This window comes from Balaenoptera physalus, assembly GCF_965194825.1.
Source record: "Balaenoptera physalus genome assembly, chromosome: 6".
Taxonomy (NCBI): Eukaryota; Metazoa; Chordata; class Mammalia; order Artiodactyla; family Balaenopteridae; genus Balaenoptera; species Balaenoptera physalus.
Window position 1 is genome coordinate 38006534 of NC_138885.1, and position 21671 is coordinate 38028204.

At 37.4% G+C, this 21671-nt stretch overlaps 1 protein-coding gene across 1 annotated transcript in view; it reads right to left on the reverse strand.

Moving 5' to 3' along the window:
• LRP1B (LDL receptor related protein 1B) overlaps window positions 1-21671 on the reverse strand; it is a 1885740-nt gene that overhangs the window by 1489338 nt on the left and 374731 nt on the right. The window lies entirely within an intron of this gene.

The following is a 21671-nucleotide window of genomic DNA, read 5'->3' on the forward strand; positions in this document are numbered from 1 at the left end:
TTGCATTCCTGGGATAAACCCCACTTGATTGTGGTGTATGATCCCTTTAATGTGGTGTTGGATTCTCTTTGCTAGTATTTTGTTGAGGATTTTTGCACCTATGTTCATCAGTGATATTGGCCTGTAGTTTTCTTTCTTTGTGACATCTTTGTCTGGTTTTGGTATCAGGGTGATGGTGGCCTCGTAGAATGAGTTTGGGAGTGTTCCGCCCTCTGATATATTTTGGAAGAGTTTGAGAAGGATAGGTGTTAGCTCTTCTCTAAATGTTTGATAGAATTCGCCTCTGAAGCCATCTGGTCCTGGGCTTTTGTTTGTTGGAAGATTTTTAATCACAGTCTCAATTTCAGTGCTTGTGATTTGTCTGTTTATATTTTCTATTTCTTCCTGGTTCAGGCTTGGAAGGTTGTGCTTTTCTAAGGATTTGTACATTTCTTCCAGGTTCTCCATTTTATTGGCATATAGTTGCTCGTAGTAATTTCTCGTGATCCTCTGTATTTCTGCAGTGTCAGTTGTTACTCCTGATTTTTCATTTCTAATTCTATTGCTTTGTGTGTTCTTCCTTTTTTTCATGATGAGTCTGGTTAATGGTTTATCAATTTTGTTTATCTTTTCAAAGAACAAGCTTTTAGCTTTATTGATCTTTGCTATTGTTTCGTTCATTTCTTTTTCATTTATTTTTGATCTGATCTTTATGATTTTTTTTCCTTCTGCTAACGTTGTGTTTTTTTTGCTTTTCTTTCTATAATTGCTTTAGGTGTATTGTTAGGTTGTTTATTTGAGATGTTTGTTTCTTGAGGTAGGATCATATTGCTCTAAACTTCCCTCTTAGAACTGCTTTTGCTGCATCCCATAGGTTTTGGGTGGTCGAGTTTTCATTGTTATTTGTTTCTAGTTATTTTTTGATTTCCTCTTTGATTTCTTCACTGATCTCTTGGTTATTTAGTACTGTATTGTTTACCCTCCAAGTGTTTGTAATTTTTACAGTTGTTTTCTTGTAATTGATATCTAGTGTCATGGCATTGTGGTCGGAAAAGATACTTGATACGATTTCAATTTTCTTAAATTTACCAAGGCTTGACTTGTGACCCAAGATATGATCTATCCTGGAGAATGTTCCATGAGGACTTGAGAAGAAAGTGTATTTTGTCGTTTTTGAATGGAATGTCCTATAAATATCAATTAAGTCCATCTTGTTTATTGTGTCATTTAAAGCTTGCATTTCCTTATTTATTTTCATTTTGGATGATCTGTCCATTGCTGAAAGTGGGGTGTTAAAGTCCCCTACTATGATTGTGTTACTTTCGATTTCCCATTTTATGTCTGTTAGCAGTTGCCTTATGTATTGAAGTGCTCCTGTGTTGGGTGCCTAAATATTTACAATTGCTATATCTTCTTCTCTGATTGATCCCTTGATCATTATGTAGTGTCCTTCTTTGTCTCTTGCAGAAGTCTTTATTTTATAGTCTATTTTGTCTGATATGAGAATTGCTACTCCAGCTTTCTTTCGATTTCTATTTGCATGGAATATCTTTTTCCATCCCTTCACTTTCAGTCTGTATGTGTCACTAGGTCTGAAGTGGGTCTCTTGTAGACAGCAGATATACAGGTCTTCTTTTTGTATCCATTCAGCCAGGCTGTGTCTCTTGGTTGGAGCATTTAATCCATTTATATTTAAGGCAGTTATCAATATGTATGTTTCTATCACCATTTTCTTAATTGTTTTGGGTTAATTATTGTAAGTGTTTTCCTTCTCTTGTGTTTCTTGCCTAAAGAAGTTCCTTTAGCATTTGTTGTAAAGCTGGTTTGGTGGTGCTGAATTCTCTTAACTTTTGCTTGTCTGTAAAGGTTTTAATTTCTCTGTCGAATCTGAATGAGATCCTTGCTGGATGGAGTAATCTTGGTTGTAGGTTTTTCCCTATCATCACTTTAAATATGTCCTGCCACTCCCTTCCGGCTTGCAGAGTTTCTGCTGAAAGATCAGCTGTTAACCTTATGGTGATTCCCTTGTATGTTATTTGTTGCTTTTCCCTTGTTGCTTGTAATATTTTTTCTTTGTATTTAATTTTTGATAATTTGATTCATATGTGTCTTTGTGTGTTTCTCCTTGGATTTATCCTGTATGGGACTCTCCGCGCTTCCTGGACTTGATTGACTATTTCCTTTCCTAAATTATGGAAGTTTTCAAATATAATCTCTTCAAATATTTTTTCAGTCCCTTTCTTTTTCTCTTCGTCTTCTGGGACCCCTATAATTCGAATGTTGGTGGGTTTAATGTTGTCCCAGATGTCTCTGAGACTGTCCTCAATTCTTTTCATTCTTTTCTCTTTATTCTGCTCCCTGGCAGTTTTTTCCACCATTTTATCATCCAGGTCACTTATCCGTTCTTCTGCCTCAGTTATTCTGCTATTGATTCCTTCTAGAGAATTTTTATTTTCATTTATTGTGTTGTTCATCACTGTTTGTTTGCTCTTTAGCTCTTCTAGATCCTTGTTAAATGTTTCTTGTATTTTCTCCATTCTGTTTCCAAGATTTTGGATCATCTTTACTATCATTACTCTGAATTCTTTTTCAGGTAGGTTGCCTATTTTGTCTTCATTTATTTGGTCTTGTAGATTTTTACCTTGCTCCTTTGTCTGCTCCTTCAATTTTTTTGTCATTTCTTTTTTTTTTTTTTTTTTGAAAGGTGGTGCTGTATTCCTGTCTTAATGGTTGTTTGGCCTGTGACGTCCAGCACTGGAGTCTGCAGGCAGTTCGATAGAGCTGGGTCCTGGTGCTGAGATGAGGATCTCTGGGAGGCCTCACTGATTGATATTCCCTGGGGTCTGAGTTTCTCTGTTAGTCCAGCGGTTTGGACTAGGAGCTCCCACCACAGGGGCTTGGGCCCAACCTCTGGCCTAGAACCAAGATCCCACAAGCTTCATGGCGCAGTAAGAAAAAAAAAGAAAGGAAGAAAGAAAGAAAAAAAAGGAGGAATACAATAACAAAAAACAAAATTAAATTAGAAAGATAAAAAATATTTTAGGAAAAATAAAACTACTGAAACTGCAACAAGGTAAAATAAAACCACAGTAGAAAAAAGAATAAAAAGGTGGGGGGGGGGGAAGGTGAGCAAGCCAAAAGGAGAGATCACTAACAAAGGATAAAGAATAAAATAAAATAAAAAAATAAAAGATTTATTAAGAAAAATGATAATATAAAAGAATCAACAAGGTAAAACATAACCCCAAACTAAAAGAGTAAAAAAGACAAAGGGATTGGTTTAAGATGGCAGAGTAGAAGGATGTGCTCTCACTCCCTCTTGCGAGAACACCGGAATCACAAGTAACTGCTGAACAATCATCAACAGGAAGACACGGGAACTCACCAAAAAAGATACCCCACATTACAAGACAAAGGAAAAGTCACAATGAGACAGTAGGAGGGGTGCAATCAAAATCAAATCAAATCCCATAACTGCTGGGTGGGTGACTCACAAACTGCAGAACAGTTATACCACAGAAGCCCACCAACTGGAGTGAAGGCTCTGAGCACCACGTGTAGTGTACTTCATTTCAGTTATTGTATTGTTCAGCTCTGTTTGTTTGTTCTAAAATTCTTCTAGATCTTTGTTAAACATTTCTTGCGTCTTCTTGATCTTTGCCTCCATTCTATTTCCAAGGTCTTGGATCATCTTCACTATCATAATTCTGAATTATTTTTCTGGAAGGTTGCCTATCTTCACTTCATTTAGTTGTTTTTCTGCGGTTTTATCTTGTTCCTTCATCTGGTGCATAGTCCTCTGCCTTTTCATTTTGTCTATCTTTCTGTGAATGTGGTTTTTGTTACACAAGCTGCAGGATTGTAGTTCTTCTTGCTTCTGCTGTCTGCCCTCTGGTGGGTGAGGTATCTAAGAGGCTTCTGCAAGTTTCCTGATGGGAGGGACTGGTGTTGGTTAGAGCTGGCTGTTGTTCTGGTGGGCAGAGCTCAGTAAAACTTTAATCTGCTTGTCTGCTGATGAGTGGGGCTGGGTCCCCTCCCTGTTGGTTGTTTGGCCTGAGGTGACCCAACACTGGATCCTACCTGGGCTCTTTGGTGGGGCTAATAACAGACTCTGGGAGGGCTCACACCAAGGAGTACTACACTAGAAGGAATCAATAGCAGAATAACTGAGGCAGAAGAACGGATAAGTAACCTGGAAGATAGAATGGTGGAATTCACTGCTGCGGAACAGAATAAAGAAAAAAGAATGAAAAGAAATGAAGACAGCCTAAGAGACGTCTGGGACAACATTAAATGCAACAACATTCGCATTATAGGGGTCCCAGAAGGAGAAGAGAGAGAGAAAGGACCCGAGAAAATATTTGAAGAGATTATAGTCAAAAACTTCCCTAACATGGGAAAGGAAATAGCCACCCAAGTCCAGGGAGCACAGAGAGTCCCATACAGGATAAACCCAAGGAGAAACACGCCATGACACATAGTAATCAAATTGGCAAAAATTAAAGACAAAGAAAAATTATTGAAAGCAGCAAGGGAAAAATGACAAATAACATACAAGGGAACTCCCAGAAGGTTAACAGCTGATTTCTCAGCAGAAACTCTACAAGCCAGAAGGGAGTGGCATGATATACTTAAAGTGATGAAAGGGAAGAACCTACAACCAAGATGACTCTACCTAACAAGGATCTCATTCAGATTCGATGGAGAAATCAAAAGCTTTGCAGACAAGCAAAAGCTAAGAGAATTCAGCACCACCAAACCAGCTCTACAACAAATGCTAAAGGAACTTCTCTAAGTGGGAAACACAAGAGAAGAAAAGGACCTACAAAAGCAAACCCAAAACAATTAAGAAAATGGTAATAGGAACATACATATCGATAATTACCTTAAATGTAAATGGATTAAATGCTCCAACCAAAAGACACAGGTTTGCTGAATGGATACGAAAACAAGACCCATATATATGCTGTCTACCAGAGACCGACTTCAGACCTAGGGAAACATACAGACTGAAACTGAGGGGATGGAAAAAGATATTCCATGCAAATGGAAATCAAAAGAGAGATGGATTAGCAATACTCATATCAGATAAAATAGACTTTAAAATAAGCAATGTTACAAGAGACAAGGAAGGACACTACATATTGATCAAGGGATCAATCCAAGAAGAAGATATAACAATTATAAATATACATGCACCCAACATAGGAGCACCTCAATACATAAGGCAACTGGTAACAGTTAGAAAAGAGGAAATCGACTGTAACACAATAATAGTGGGGGATTTTAACACCTCACTTACACCAATGGACAGATCATCCAAACAGAAAATAAATAAGGAAACAGAAGCGTTAAATGACACAATAGACCAGGTAGATTTAATTGATATTTATAGGACATTCCATGCAAAAACAGCAGATTACACTTTCTTCTCAAGTGCGCACAGAACATTCTCCAGGATAGATCATACCTTTGGTCACAAATCAAGCCTCAGTAATTTACGAAAACTGAAATCATAACAAGCATCTTTTCTGACCACAATGCTATGAGATCAGAAATCAATTACAGGGAAAAAAACATAAAAAAGACAAACACATGGAGGCTAAACAATACGTTACTAAATAACCAAGAGATCACGGAAGCAATCAAAGAGGAAATCAAAAAATACCTAGAGACAAATGACAATGAAAACACGACGATCCAAAACCTATGTGATGCAGCAAAAGCAGTTCTAAGAGGGAAGTTTATAGCTATACAAGCCTACTTCAAGAAACAAGAAAAATCTCAAATAAACAATCTAACCTTACACCTAAAGGAACTAGAGAAAGAAGAACAAACAAAACCCAAAGTTAGCAGAAGGAAAGAAATCAAGATCAGAGCTGAAATAAATGAAAAGAAACAAAGAAAAGAATAGCAAAGATCAATAAAACTAAAAGCTGGTTCTTTGAGAAGATAAACAAAATTGATAAACGATTAGCCAGACTCATCAAGAAAAAGAGGGAGATGACTCAAATCAATAAAATTAGAAATGCAAAAGGGGAAGTTACAACAGACACCGCAGAAATACAAAGCATCCTAAGAGACTACTACAAGCAACCCTATGCCAATAAAATGGACAACCTGGAAGAAATGGACAAATTCTTAGAAAGGTATAACCTTCCAAGACTGAACCAGGAAGAAACAGAAAATATGAACAGACCAATCACAAGTCATGAAATTGAAATTGTGATTAAAAATCTTCCAACAAACAAAAGTCCAGGACCAGATGGCTTCACAGGTGAATTCTATCAAACATTTAGAGAAGAGCTAACACCCATCCTTCTCAAACTCTTCCAAAAAATTGCAGAGGAAGGAACACTCCCAAACTCATTCCATGAGGCCACCAATCACCCTGATACCAAAACCAGCCAAAGATACTACAAAAAAAGAAAATTACAGACCAATATCACTGACGAATATAGATGCAAAAATCCTCAACAAAATACTAGCAAACAGCATCCAACAACACATTAAAAGGATCATACACCATGATCATCTGGGATTTATCCCAGGGATGCAAGGATTCTTCAATATACACAAATCAATCAAGGTGATACACCATATTAACAAATTGAAGAATGAAAACCATATGATCATCTCAATAGATGCAGAAAAAGCTTTTGACAAAATTCAACACCCATTTATGATAAAAACTCTCCAGAAAGTGGGCATAGAGGGAACCTACCTCAACATAATAAAGGCCATATAAGACAAACCCACAGCAAACATCATTCTCAATGGTGAAAAACTGAAAGCATTTCCTGTAAGATCAGGAACAAGACAAGGATATCCACTCTCACCACTATTATTCAACATAGTTTTGTAAGTCCTAGACATGGCAATCAGAGAAGAAAAAGAAATAAAAGGAATACAATTTGGAAAATAAGAGGTAAAACTGTCACTGTTTTCAGACAACATGATACTATATATAGAGAATCCTAAATATGCCACCAGAAAACTACTAGAGCTAATCAATGAATTTGGTAATTTAGTGGTTGCCAGAGACTAGGGGAAGGGGAGAACGGGGAATGACTACTAGTGGGTACAGGGTTTCTTTTTGTCACGATGAAAATATTCTGGAATTAGACAGTGGTAATGATTGCACAACTTTGTGAATGTACTATAAACCACTAAATTGTACACTTTAAATGTGAATTTTATGGTATATGAATTACATCTCAATAAACCCATTATTTTAGAAAAATAAAATAAAATAGGAAAAAAGAAAAGAAAAAAAAAGCCTTGGGTATGGGGGCGGAGTTTTAGCAGGGGGGTGGAACTTAGGCAGGGGTAGGGTTTTGGGTGGGGCGGGACCTAGGCGGGTGCGGGGTGAGTTTGAGCGTGGGGCGGTGCCTAGGCTGGGCAACGTTGAATCTTGGTGCAGGGCCTCTGCTTAGGACCTGCACAGAATGGGAGAGGCAGCACCTCTAAAGGAGGGCCTCTGGAGTGTGGAGTTCTGGAGTTTGGAGGTAGGGCCCTGAGTGAGGGTGTGTGGGTGGGGTTTAGGCTGGTCCAGCTTGTTGGAGGGGGTCTCCGAGTGTAAAGGTAGGGCCCTGGGTACATACCAGCTTTTGAGGAAAGATAGAAGCAGTTGTTCAAGTTAGTTTGGGAATACATCTCTATATTTTATTTAAAATTTTGAAATTTAGTTAAATTTATTTTTTCAGATTCTGCTTTTTATGCATTTTTGTTAGTGTTTTGATAAATGATGAGATGCAATAAATATAGAATGGTTGTAGAACTATATTACTCGGAGGCACACACGCAAATTGAAAAGAAAAGAAAAAGAGGGCGCAAGTCAAGGGTATGTAAATTTCAGTCACAGGTCTGAGATTTATTCACTATGTGTCCTCAAGCCAGTTGCTTTACCTCACTGAACTGTAGTTATTAGTTTTTAGTTTTTCATCTGGAGATTATGTAGTCTGAACCCATTTCAGTTCCTAGCATCTATAAGTGCCCAGTAAATCAACATATTACTCTTAAGAAGCAAAGAATGATAGGAGCAAAAATCCATCTTGAAGCAAAATTTAATAAGAACCTGGCAGTCTAAATCCCCATCACGAAGGCTGTGGCTCATGGTGGTTTGACCAAATCCAGTTTATCTTGGATTAAATCTTAAACAGAAGCCAGTCTTCGCCATTTAAGAGTACATCCTAGACAGCCAATCCGATCACTGTGATTCCTTGAACCTAGAATTAATCTATATCTAATTTATTAAATCAGTTCTATTTTTGAGGAATAGCAAATTCTCACACTCTCTCAAATATTCATCAAGTCCAGAAATTTTGAAACAAAACAAACTTATTATATATTTATATTCCTATTCATCAGTGGAGGAAATACTTAAAGATAACCAGAAAAAGAGTTGAGCAGTAATGCAAACTCGATTATTTGATTGCAATCAGAGTGCAGAAATTCCACATCCACATCTGCAAGAATCCACTTACCTCAGAGGTCAAGTGTTTCCAAACACACACCCATCACTGCAGTAAAGAATCATTAATATCTTGTTGAATTTATAAACTGCATTTTGGTTTAACATTGTCAGAATGTGTCCGACCTGCTTTGCCTTAATTTGGATGCTGTTATAGTTGGGCTTTTTCTAACTAGTGTTGGTGCTATTGTTTTCTTTTTCTTTCTTTTTTTATAACCTCAACGTCAAACTGAACCTATAGATACCATTTTTTTTTAAACTTGGATGACATGTGAAAAGGTTCCAGTGGGAATGTAGAGTCATCATTACTCCATTGGGATGAAATCCTGACAGGTGACAAACATAACAGAAGTGGTTATATTATAAGTTTCTCCACTTGCAAACATTTTCTCCTGCATTTGCAGTTGTAAAACAGATTCAAATATTTTCTCTCACACCAAAGTGTAGTGCCTTACATAATGACTAACCCTGGGAGGAATTTTTGTGTGTGTGTTAAATAATACATTCTTCAGGGTCACTTTTACTTTCCCTTTTGAAATGCTACACTCAATTATTTCATTGGTGAACCACTTAACTGAATATAAAAAACTTGTTGACAGCAGTAAAAGAAAGATTGGATAAAAAAATTTGTAAATGGTCGGCTCTCTCCTGTCTCAAGGAGCTTTTTCCTTATTTATGTGAAGAAAGCAGGTTATAAAGCAATGGTGTAAACTTATTAAGTCATATTGGATATAATTCTATAACTCATGCATTCCCTAAATAAGGTAACTATTCAAATAAACTGATAAAGTTTGACTTTGAAAGTAATCATAAATATATAATCAGTGTATATATATATATAAACTGCCTACCTACATAGTCACCTTTCAGATGTCTGACAGACAAAAATATATGTGCTGCTCACTGTGTGCAGAACAATGTATGGATATAGAAGAGTGGAAAAGATGCCTGTCCTTAAGGATGTTAATAATGTAATGTGGGATTTATAATATTTGTTACTTAAATGGAAGTGACAGTAATTCTATGCTTCATTCATACTTCGCTATACATAGAGAAACTTGAAAAACCAAAATTAGATTTTTTTAAGGGTGAGTGATACAACTCAAGTCATACAAAGTCCAAACTTAAAGCCTCATTCTTCAGCTGATTTCTATTTTCAAGTTCAAATAACATGAGACTATCTCATGATTTTAAGCTCTTAATTTTAATCCTTTTCTAAGTCTTTTTTCTGATGGACTAGTTAAGACTGGAAAAGACTCTGCTATGTTAAACTTCTTAGCTGTATAGTTCAGAGGTGTACCTTATGTTTTGGCAAACATTCTGTTGTAATTCCGTTTTGGTAACCATGTTATCAAGCTTTCATCAAACTGACCTATCTTCTGATTTAACACAGTTGGAAATGTATGTCATGACCTATAGTGTATTCTTGGCAAAATACTTACTCTGAGTCTAGTCTAAGAACATAAATAGAAAAATTCAGATTCTGTGACATTCTACAGGAAAATGTCAATGCCATAACAGACAAAAGAAAAGTTGGAAAATATTCTGGATTAGTGAAGACTGAAGAGCCATGTGATTCATTATTCTTGGTTGGGTCCTGGATTGGGCAAAAAATAACTGCAAATGATGTTTTAGGGACAGTTGGAGAAAGCTGAATATGGATGGGATATTATATCAAAGTCAAATTTCATGGGTGTGATGATGGTATTACAGTTATATAAGAGCATACCTTGTTCTTAGAATCATTTCAGGATAAAATGTCATGATGTCTACAACTTATTTAAATGGTTCAGCAAAAGTCATATGTGAACATATATATGTATATGTGTGTAAACATTCCAAACATCTATACACAATTCAGACAGAGAGAAAAAGATAAAGCAAATGTCACAAAATGTTAACGGTTGATAAATCCAGGGTATATAGGTATTTACTATACTATTCTTTCAACTTTTCTGTCAGCTTGAAATTTTTCACAGTAAGAAGTGGAGGGAAGAAGGTAATTCAACTTTTTAAACAAATAGTTTACATTCATTAGATGAACTATAATCGAAAAAGAAGCAAAATCATCTTGTGTGTAATAAGCTGAATTGCATCCTCCCCAAATTTATATGTTGAAATCCTCACCCACCCCTCAGTACCTCAGAATGTGAGAGTGTTTGGAGACAGAACCTTTAGGAGGTAATTAGGGTAAAATTTGGTCATACAGGTGGGCGTGAATCCAATATGACTGGTGTCTTTATAAGAAGAGATTAGGACACAGACACACACAGGGGGAAGACCCTGTAACAACATGAGAGGAAGATGGCCATTTACAAGCCAAGGAGAGAGGCCTCAGAATGAAACCAAGGCTGCCAACACCTTGAACTTGAACTTGTAGCCTCCAGAACTATGAGGAAATATATATATATTTTTAAATTTAAACCGAAAGTCTATGGTATTTTGTTATGGCAGCCCTAACCCACGAATACACTGTATTACTCAGAATTCTAAGAATCACTCTCATTGACTCTCTTCCTTGTATAACCCCTTCTGTTTTGAATGTCAGTGGAACCTGTGAATATGATGAGATATCACTCCAGGATTATATTGCCTTATACGGCAAAAGGAAATTATCCATGTCTTCTTAATCTAATCACACAAGGTGTTTTCCATCTGGTTGCAGAGGAGGAGGTCAGGGATTGAGAGCATGAATCATGAGGGAGCTTCAACATATTGCTGGCTTTGAAAATGGACGGGGTCCCCTGCCAAGAAATGTGGGTGGCCCTTGGTTGTCAAAGGTTGAGGCTGAAGACCACCAAGAAATTGTGGTCCCAGTCCTACAACCACAAGAAACTAAATTCAGCCAACAACTTAAATGAGCCTGGAAGCGGATTCTTTCTCAGGCCCTCCAGATAACAGCCCAGCCTTAGGAATACCTTGATTTCTGCCTTGTGAAACTTTAAGCAGAGAACCCATTTGATCCTAACTAGACTTCTCATCTATGGAATTGTGCGATAAGAAATGGGTGTTATTTTGACATGCTAAATCTGTGGTAATTAATTATACAGCAATAGAAAACTGATAATCTCATAATCTACTCAGTTATCCTCATCAGTGTGTTTTTATTTTTTATTTTTTGAGGCGGGGCGTGCCCCGCGGCTTGTGGGACCTTAGTTCCCCAACCAGAGATAGAACCCAGGCCTTGGCAGTGAAAGTGCCGAGTCCTAACCACTGGACTGCCAGGGAATTCGCAACAATGTGTTTTTAAATTAGAGTGAATATGTGTGTTTTGTTTGTCTGTGTGAGGAAAAATGGTGAAGAGAATATTATTTTTTTCCAGATTCATTTTGTGTATATGCACACACATAAAATTCATATACATGCATATACAAATGTTAACCCATATACCTTTTAAAATTATTAGTACAGTAATATATACACATTTGTATATCCTTTAGAGTTGGATACAAGAGATAATTAAAATCCTCTCTCAGTTGTTACAATATCTGTCTTCCATCTTTAGCATATTTATCTTGTCATTCCCAACATCTATCACAGGACCTATTACATAGTAGTCACTCAATTAAAATTTGTTATGCATAAATTTAATAGATAGATAACATAGATACATTGGTAGATACATATATAGATAGATAGATGGATTATGTACAGGATGCCAACTTAAACGCCAACTTAAATGTTATGTGAGATAGGCATGTATGAAAGTCTGGTCTTCACTAAGGGGGAATGTTAGTGGAATCTATTTAACGTCTCTGAACCTCATTTACGTCAACTAGGAGGCTATACAGCATGGTACAGTGTTCAACTGTAGCTCTGTCACATAACTGCTTTAGGACCTCTAGCAAGTAACTTCTCTCATGCTTTATTTTTATCCTCTATAAAAGCTGACCATGATTAGTATCATAGAGAGGCCACCATTAGCTCACAGAGTGTCTTCACGCAAATTAGAAAACACTGCTCCCTTCCAAAGATCATTTATTTCCATTTGTAGGAAAATATATATACCCATGCTGTCTGCATTATTTATGTCACCTTGATGCCTTGCACAACCTGAACAACTGTACCCGATGTCCCACTCAGGGCTGTTGTCAGGATCAAAGGATATAATCCACATAAGGGTCACAGCACAACATCTGGTCCATATTAACCATATATTTTGTGCCAGTAATTGTCATCCTTATCTTTCTCATAAACATCTTCTTTAATATGAAATTAGTATGATTTTACCAGCATAGAAACTAAATTAGCATAGGTGAAAGCCCTGGCACGTGGTAAGGCATGGAAAAAATGGTTGAAGGACCATGCTTAGTAAGCACCTTGAACACAGTAGTTCCTCAGTAAATAGCTGCTGATTGATTACATTCTAGTTTTCTTAAAGAAAATGCACCAATACATTATGGGAATTCTAGTTTGGTAACAAAATTCTCTTTACTCCTTAAGTGAAAATATATAGTATGCCATTTATTTTAAATAATCGAACTGTCTAATATGTGCAAATTTGGAAGTAAAATGTAACAAAATTCCCCAAAGTCCCATGTGGAGAAAGAAGCATTATTTTAACTATCAGATTACATCTATTTTATTGCCTAACCCAATTATCAATTGAGAGTCAACAACTGTAACAATCTAATATAGATTATAGCAACCTAATATATAATATTACTAATATGCACGCTATGACTAGTATACACCACTTATGAATTTCTACTGTTTCCCTCAGAAAATAATGGTAGTTAAGTCATCAATCCAAGTTTGTCTTTTGTGTTGCAAATACGCAGCATTGCGGAGATGGCCACCAACTGCACCACTAAATGAGTGTTCTAGATCACCAGCAGGAAGGATTAAGGCAAAACTACTTTATTTAAATTTTGGAGCAACCCATCATCCATAAATATTTGAAAAAAATAATCTGTAGTAATTATCTATTGATTTTTTATTAAAAAAATGTTTTTTCATTTGTATAAGAATTGCACTATGTGATCAAATCAGGCATTCTTAGAGGGTTAAGACCACTGCTGTAGGAATGGGCCTCTTATTTCATCAAAAACTGGTGATTTCATTTCATATCTCTAAATAAAGCCTATAATTTCAGTACTCTGGTAGTCAGTATATATCTCCAAGGAAAAGGAGGGATTTTTAAATTGTTGCAGTATTCTTTATATTAATATAAAAAACATGGAAGTGTAATAGACATATAGTAGGATGCTATATTAATCTGCTAGGTCTGCCATAACAAAATACCATAGACTAAGTGGCTTAAACAACAGAAATTTATTTCCTCTCAGTGCTGATGTCAAAAGTCCGAGATCAAGATGTTGCCGGGGTTAGTTTCCCCCAAGGCCTTCTTGGACTGCAGATCTCCACCCTCCATGGTGTGTTTACTGAATTATTCAATTAGAACTGATCACCTCCAAAGTCAGTGTGATATAACTGTTGGGATAGCATCTATGTTTTTCAAATGACATCATATTTTTAAATTAGGTGGCCTAAGGCTTCTTTTTAGGAGTTAGATTCCTCCTTTCCTGAGTATTTATAAAAAGAAGGGCAAGTTGAAAGAAATGCAAACTCTGCTTTCACCGATAACAGCCAACTTAGAGGGCATAGAATGACTGTAAACTCAGTTTCCTCATTTCTTTTTTTTTTTTTTTTTTTTTTTTTTTTAATTTTTATTTATTTATTTATTTTTTATTTATTTATGGCTGTGTTGGGTCTTCGTTTCTGTGCGAGGGCTTTCTCTAGTTGTGGCAAGTGGGGACCACTCTTCATCGCGGTGCGCAGGCCTCTCACTATCGCGGCCTCTCTTGTTGCGGAGCACAGGCTCCAGACGCGCAGGCTCAGTAATTGTGGCTCATGGGCCTAGTTGCTCCGCGGCATGTGGGATCCTCCCAGACCAGGGCTCGAACCCGTGTCCCCTGCATTGGCAGGCGGATTCTCAACCACTGCGCCACCAGGGAAGCCCTCCTCATTTCTTAAAATGAGATAACAGCTACATTTCAGGACTGCAATGTTGATTAAATAATACTATTCATTAATGTGTTTTTTAGCCATATATTTTAACTTTAGCTAATTCATCAACAGGATGTCTTTGGAAGAGTTCTTAGGAAAAGCCATCTGTCCCCAAATAATGTCGACACATTATTTGTCTTAATGCTTGAGTGTAATATACTTAATTATTAAAAACTGTTAATAACTTCTCTTGAATTAGTGTATGTGGTAAATTAACCCTATTGCTAGCCATAACCTTAGAGAATAAAGCCAATCTTCAGTAAGAATGGGAGAGGGGGCAATTAGCGTGCTCTATCAAAAGACCCTCAGGGTAAGGTGCTTGGTCAGAGCTCTGGCATATGGAATACAGGGAGGGGGTGCTGGGTGGAGAGGGGCTCTTCCTCTGGAACAGGCACTATTCTAAGCACTTTACTGTGAGGTAGGTACTATCATGCCCATTGTACAGATAAGGTAATGGAGACCCAGAATGACTAAGTTTGTTGCACAAGAGCAAAGATATTCACCTGGAGGAACTGGCTTTGGTGTCAAGCATCTGGGATTCAGAAGCCCTGATCATGCACTGTGACTGCCACCTCTCCTCAGTGGATGAAGAGAGGAAAAGGAGTGAAGAGACACTGTGGCACATGCTACCTGGGGCCTCTTCTCGCCCAATATCTAGTCTCCCCTTTTTCTTTACTAGCAGAACCACAGATCTTATTTTGGAAAGCCCTGTGGAAATACTCATTGCCCCATACCTTAGGTGATCAGTTCTGGCGAAGGAGATCTAAGCAAGAAACCTACTGAGTTTGCTTTCTGTAAAAGTTACTATTCTCCTGACAAACAGATAGACTCAGCTGGCACTTGCTGCTTCTTTTTTTTCTTTCCCTTCTCTCTGGCCGAAATGGAATTATCTCCTGGTGAAGGCGGAAAAGCCCTACTGTGGCTAAAAGACTGACAGCTCCATGCTAAGAGTGGCAGAGAATAAAGGGAGAGGAAGCCTGGTGTCATTCTGGAGCTGCCATATCAATCCTGGATTGTCCACTTTTGCACCTTTTTATATGAGAAAAGTAAACCCTTATTTGTTTGAGCTCCTGTGTCTGTCCCTTATGCTCAAATGCAATCTTAACACGTAAGGAGATGTGCAAAAATAGAAGAAAGAAGCCAGCTTTTGCAGAGAATGCCATTGTGCCCGAGTCTGGCACCGTGTGGGAGTGGGTACACACACAGCTCTATGCCCCATTCTTCCACTTTGCCCAGTTTGCTGTTCCCTGTGGTTGCAGTACCCGGACACGGCCCCACCTCTGCAGCAGTACAGTGCACACGGCTTAGCTAGGACACTTCAGTAGGGTTTGGCAAACTACAAACTGCAAGATAAACCCAGTCTGTGGACTGTTTTTGCACAGAGTGTAAACTAAGGATGTTTGTTTGCTTGTTTTTCCATTTTAACTATTTTACAAACAAATAAAAACAAAGAAGAATATGCAACAGAGATGACATAAGCTCAGGAATCCTAAAATATGTACTGTATGGTCTTTTACAGAAAAAGTTTGCTGATCCTTGCAGAAGGACAGGACAGAGTAGAGGCAATATGAAAATTATTATAACAACTACAGTAAGTCCCCTGCATATGGACAAGTTCCGTTCCGAGAGCGCATTGGAAAGTCTAATTTGTTCGTAAGTCCAACGAAGTTAGCCTAGGTACCCAACTAACACAATTGGCTATATAGTACTGTACTGTAATAGGTTTATAATATTTTTCACACAAATAATATGCAAAAAATAAAGAAAACATTTTTAATCTTACAGTACAATACCTTGAAAAGCACAGTAGTATACAGTACAACAGCTTGCATACAGGGGCTGGCATCGAGCGAACAGGCAAGAAGAGTTACTGACTGGAGGAGGGAGAGGAGGTGGGAGATGGTAGAGCTGAAGGATCGTCAGCAGTAGGACATGGAGGGCAAGCTGCAATTTCACTCACACCTGACGTTGATGGCACAGGTTCTGGTTCCTTGCTGGATTCAATTCTATCTACCTTTCTGAAAAAACAATCCAGGGATGTCTGGGTAGTAGCTCTTTATTTCTCATCATAGATGACATGGTAGCACTGGATTGCATCCTGAACAGCTGTTGTAACCTCCGTGTACTGTTCTACGTTCTGGTCCTTTGCCTCAAAAACTAACAGTGCCTTCTCAAATAAAGAAAATCCCCTTGCCATTTCCTGCGCCGTGAATCTCTTTGGTTTTTCAGTTACTTCTTCTTCCTCCTGTCTCTCTTGTTGATTCTTAGCACCAGCTGCATTACCACTGCTTTTACGCTTGCTTCTGGACATCCTGGACTTGAAACAAAGATACTGTACTACTGTACTCTATATAGTACTGTACAGTACACAAAAGCACAACCACTTGTAGAGGATGCACTCACGTGACAATGTATGCCAAACACGTGAACTAACTTACCATGATTGGCCATGTGAATGCACGTCCTCATCTTTGAAAGTTCACAACTTGAAGGTTTCCATGTAGGGGACTTACTGTATCCAGGTTGCAAATCTTACCCTCCTATAATGTCATTTTTATACTCCCCGGTTAGTCAAAGAGTCATCATATCCACAACATGATCTATAGTAGAAGGACTCTCTACATGATTTTCGGAAGGGGGATAGTGGAGGGCAATAAAGAAGAAGGAGAAAGAGCAGAACAAATACTTTCCTGACTTAAAAGGAGGAATCTAGTTTTAAGTATATACACATCAGATTGCCAAAAAATATCACACATCTGCTGAAACTGATTGTTGGAAAGGAAGTATCATTAAGCATTCAACAGAAAATCCTAGAAGGAATTATGTATTGAATACCTTGGAATAAAAGCACCTTTCAGGAAGACTTCCCTGTCACAGGGGGTACCAAGTTTTCATTCCACAGATAACATTTCTACTATTCACTTTAATTCTCGTCATACAAAATGCTAGACTTACAACTGGATTGAAAGCACTGAGTAGAAAGATGGTGATTTTTCCTGATTTTCTCCTCTCATTGCCTCATAGGACCTAAAAGATGGTTAGCCATTTACACCCTTAACAAATTACTTCAAATAATGTAGCGAAATAAAGACTTTCATTTGTAATATAAGGCTAAAGAACCATTTCTCATATTCAACGGTAAGGATACAAATTATTAAATTTCTCTAATTTCATATTTTAGAAAAGTCATCCCAACATGCAGTCAGCTTAGTGGTAAATCAACCCCATTCAAGAGGGGTTTCTTTGGCCTCGGATTGCTGTTAGTGAAATCTCACTTCTGCCCCATAAATAGTAGAAAATACCCCTACAACCTGGGCCTAAACAAACACAGAAGAGAAAGAAAATATGTGCCTGTTAACCTCTCAGATCCCCAAATACCTAAATTTCATTTGATTTTCACTTTCTTTGTTTTTCTGTAGGCATGTTTATCTTCTAAAGCATTTTGGTCATCAGCCTCTCACAAGTAAAGCTTTTCCTCCTCCTCGACAATATCCACTTTTTTCCTGTTAGAATTTTGTCATGGCAGAGCTTTCACAATGTCATAATAAATTCTATGCTATATTGGTCCTCTTATCATTTTAAAGGCTAAGTGGATTTAGGAAAAATAAGTGCATTGCATCAGTGGTTTTCATCTAATATTTTGTAGGTACAACATACTTTGTCTTCAGATCAAATATGATAACATACTTTTGTTCATACACTGAGCACAAAATTATCCTTCTTAAGAATCAATCTGCAAGGTTTTTGATTTCTAGTATTTATCTTTCACATTGAATGTATATACATTCATATAATTATCAAATTATGCAATTATTTTATGTAGATCAGTGATGACTGCATATGAATGTTATAAAACAACACATTACAAAGCACTATGATTAGGGAAAATGGTAATTGTGAACATCTGGATTGAGAAATTTAAATTTGAAAAAGTCTGATTTTTTCATAAAGCTTTTTCTCTATGCTTGTCCAGATTTCAGTTAGTACTGAAACCACTTATCTGAAACAGGCAAATTAAATGTGGATCCAAACATGTTACTCAGATTAAACACCCAGGTTAAAAAAAAAATGAGTATTTTTCTTTCTTTGTTATGTTGCTACATTGAAATAAGAATTTTTTTTTACTGTTGCTCTTGAGGATATTCAGCAATTTTGATGCCCGAGAGTAGAATAAGAATGGCCAAAATGGGAAAACATTTTAAAACTGAACTCACCAAATTTTATCGAGGAAACTAACTGTATACTTAAAAACTGCCAAAAATATCTTGAGAAGGTATGAGTTTCATTTTAAAAACTAGATAAGAAGAAAATCTATCTCTCTTTTAATTAACCCACATGTAATTCCTAATTTGAAGCTTCAGTCCGCCAAAGCCCCTAATCTCTGTGAATTGAAGGACCTACCTTTTTCCCCCGAACACAAGGTGGTGTCTACCTTCTGGGCAAGATGGATATTCAAAATATTTTCTAGCATTGTGGTCGAGACACTGACCATTAAGAACAGAAGCGCAATCAATCAGGGCAGATGCTGGCCAGCAAACACAAGTCTAGCTGACTGCCGTGGCCCTGCTAGGTATTGGCCATGTTCCTAGAAGCACAGAGCCGGCATGGGAGGGGGAGTGGAATACAGTCATCTACCCACTTTGGCATTCACTTTGGGGTCTCTTTCCTCTTTGGGTTTGAGTTTTGACCAAGGTCCTTGTGCCTCCTCTGTACCATAGATCCTCTCCAGCCTGATTCTCCCACTAATCCCCCTCCTGAGTACAAAGGGAGCATCATTATTCTCTATTACTCAAAAGCATGAAGGGAACTCCTGCCTAGACAGACCACACAGCCTTTTCTTCTCAATCACTTTTGCACTGTGCCAGGTACAAGTTCCAGGGCATTTCTCCTTCAACCTGCCTTCCTACGTATGGATTCTGCAAATCTCTCTCATGTCTCTGTCATGTTTCCCATCAGGAATTTGATAGTAGGATCAGGGCAAAAATGCAAGACTCCAAAACTCAAAAATTTAACTTTTTAGTCCGATTATGCCATGGCGATCGTTCCTTGCATCTAACGAGAAGAAAACTCTTCTATGGCACTTAAATAGGGGAAGGCTTAAACAGTGTTAAGTCCCACTACTTATACAGATGAAATGTAGTCCAACTACTTATATATTTCCTGGGTGGGGTATTTTGTTATTGTTGTCTTTTCACATTACTATACCATCCGCATCCATTCGCATAATTTTGAGATTCTTCTCCTTATTTTCCATTTTTAAACAACTTTGTTAAGGTATAATTCACCTACCATACAATTCACCCATTTAATATGCACAGTTCAATGTATTTAAATACATTAACAGAGTTGTGCAACCATCACTGCAATCTAATTTTAGAACACTTCATCACCTCCAAAGAGACCCCATACTCATTAGCAGACATTCCTCATTCCCCTCCACCCCACTGGCCACTGGCAACCACTTATCTACTTTCTGTCTCTTTAGATTTGCCTATTGGGATATTTCATATGAATGGAATCATAAAATATGTGGTCTTTTGTGCCTGGCTTCTTTTCCTTCACATAATATTTTCAAGATTTATCCATGTAGCATGTATAAGTACTTCAGTCTTTTTTTATTGTTAAATAATATTCCTTTGTATGGATTTATCAGATTTTATTTATCCACTAGAGTATTTTCCTATTAATATACTTTTTCCTCTTATCATGCCTAGAACCTTATCTATGCTATAGGGGTCTCGCAAAGGTTTTCAGAATTAAACTGATGAAATTGGTGAAAATTAGAAATGTAGTAAACAACTACAACCTCTTACTATCAAAAAAGTGATCTGTTCAAATTGAAAAAAAGCAATTAATGCAAATATTCAAGAACCCATATGTTGAGAAACTTTAAAAACACTAGCAAACATGAAGAAAGTGAATAAGCATTGCTTCTGCTTTCTATCACCAAGATTTTCATCAAAACTTATATTGGGGGCTTCCCTGGTGGCGCAGTGGTTGAGAGTCTGCCTGCCAATGCGGGGGACACGGGTTCGAGCCCTGGTCTGGGAGGATCCCACATGCCACGGAGCAACTAGGCCCGTGAGCCACAATTACTGAGCCTGCGCGTCTGGAGCCTGTGCTCCGCAACAAGAGAGGCCGCAATAGTGAAAGGCCCGCGCACCGCGATGAAGAGTGGCCCCCGCTTGCCGCAACTAGAGAGAGCCCTCGCACAGAAACGAAGACCCAACACAGCCATAAATAAATAAATAAATAAATAAAAATTGTATAACTTAAAAAAAAAAAAAAAAAACTTATATTGGTTCCATCTATAAGACTTATAAACAAGTAGATAAAAGTGGAAAATGGAACCAGAAATTATTATCTCTACAATATCAAGCAATAAGAGTGGTGGATTTTTCTTTTTTCATGTTGACTTCACAGAACTATGTACTTGCTCTGAGGGTGATCCTGGTAAGCTGACATACCGGTTTACGTGGGAGTAAAAACTGATATTAGCTATGCTAGAAATATCAATATGAAAATTTAGGGGACTCTTCATACTCCTTACAACAGTGGGTATTTAAAAGAAAGTGTAGCAGATCTAGCTGTCGTCCTGTTATTATTTACAATTTTGATTTAGTGGTATTTTTCACATGGGCAAAACCCTTAATGGACTCCAAGTTAGACACAGTAGTACAATTACAATTAGGACTCATGTGTATTAAGAGTTCTGAATCTGATATTATAAAGTCAAAGATCCTCACTGCATGGATGGATAAATGTAGTTTCTATGTTTCAGGTGCAAAAGAAAACACTTTCAATAATTTGTGTAGTGCCCTAGATATTAATAGATATAATATGGGAGCTAAAGCTTGGTTAGTTCATTATTCCTTCTATATGCTCCTCTGTCTCAAAATGTATGAGATAAATTATTGGAGAGGATCTTATTCCCTCTCAGTGCTGTGTTTTAAAGGATCTTTTTCTCTTCAAGTAAATTTTTTTCTAGGAGTAACACAATCACATTGAAATAACCTTGCATTTTCTTCCCTTCATAAGTTAATTCACACGACAAAACTGCATTTTATGCTCTCATTCACATAGTCATTTTAAAGGACACACAAACAAAAGGTTTTAAGTTTTTAGGCTATTTGGGAAAAAAAGAATAAACGGAAACAGCAGTCATCTGTGAAAACAGCTGACATTTAGTTTCACATGTAAGGTAAATCCG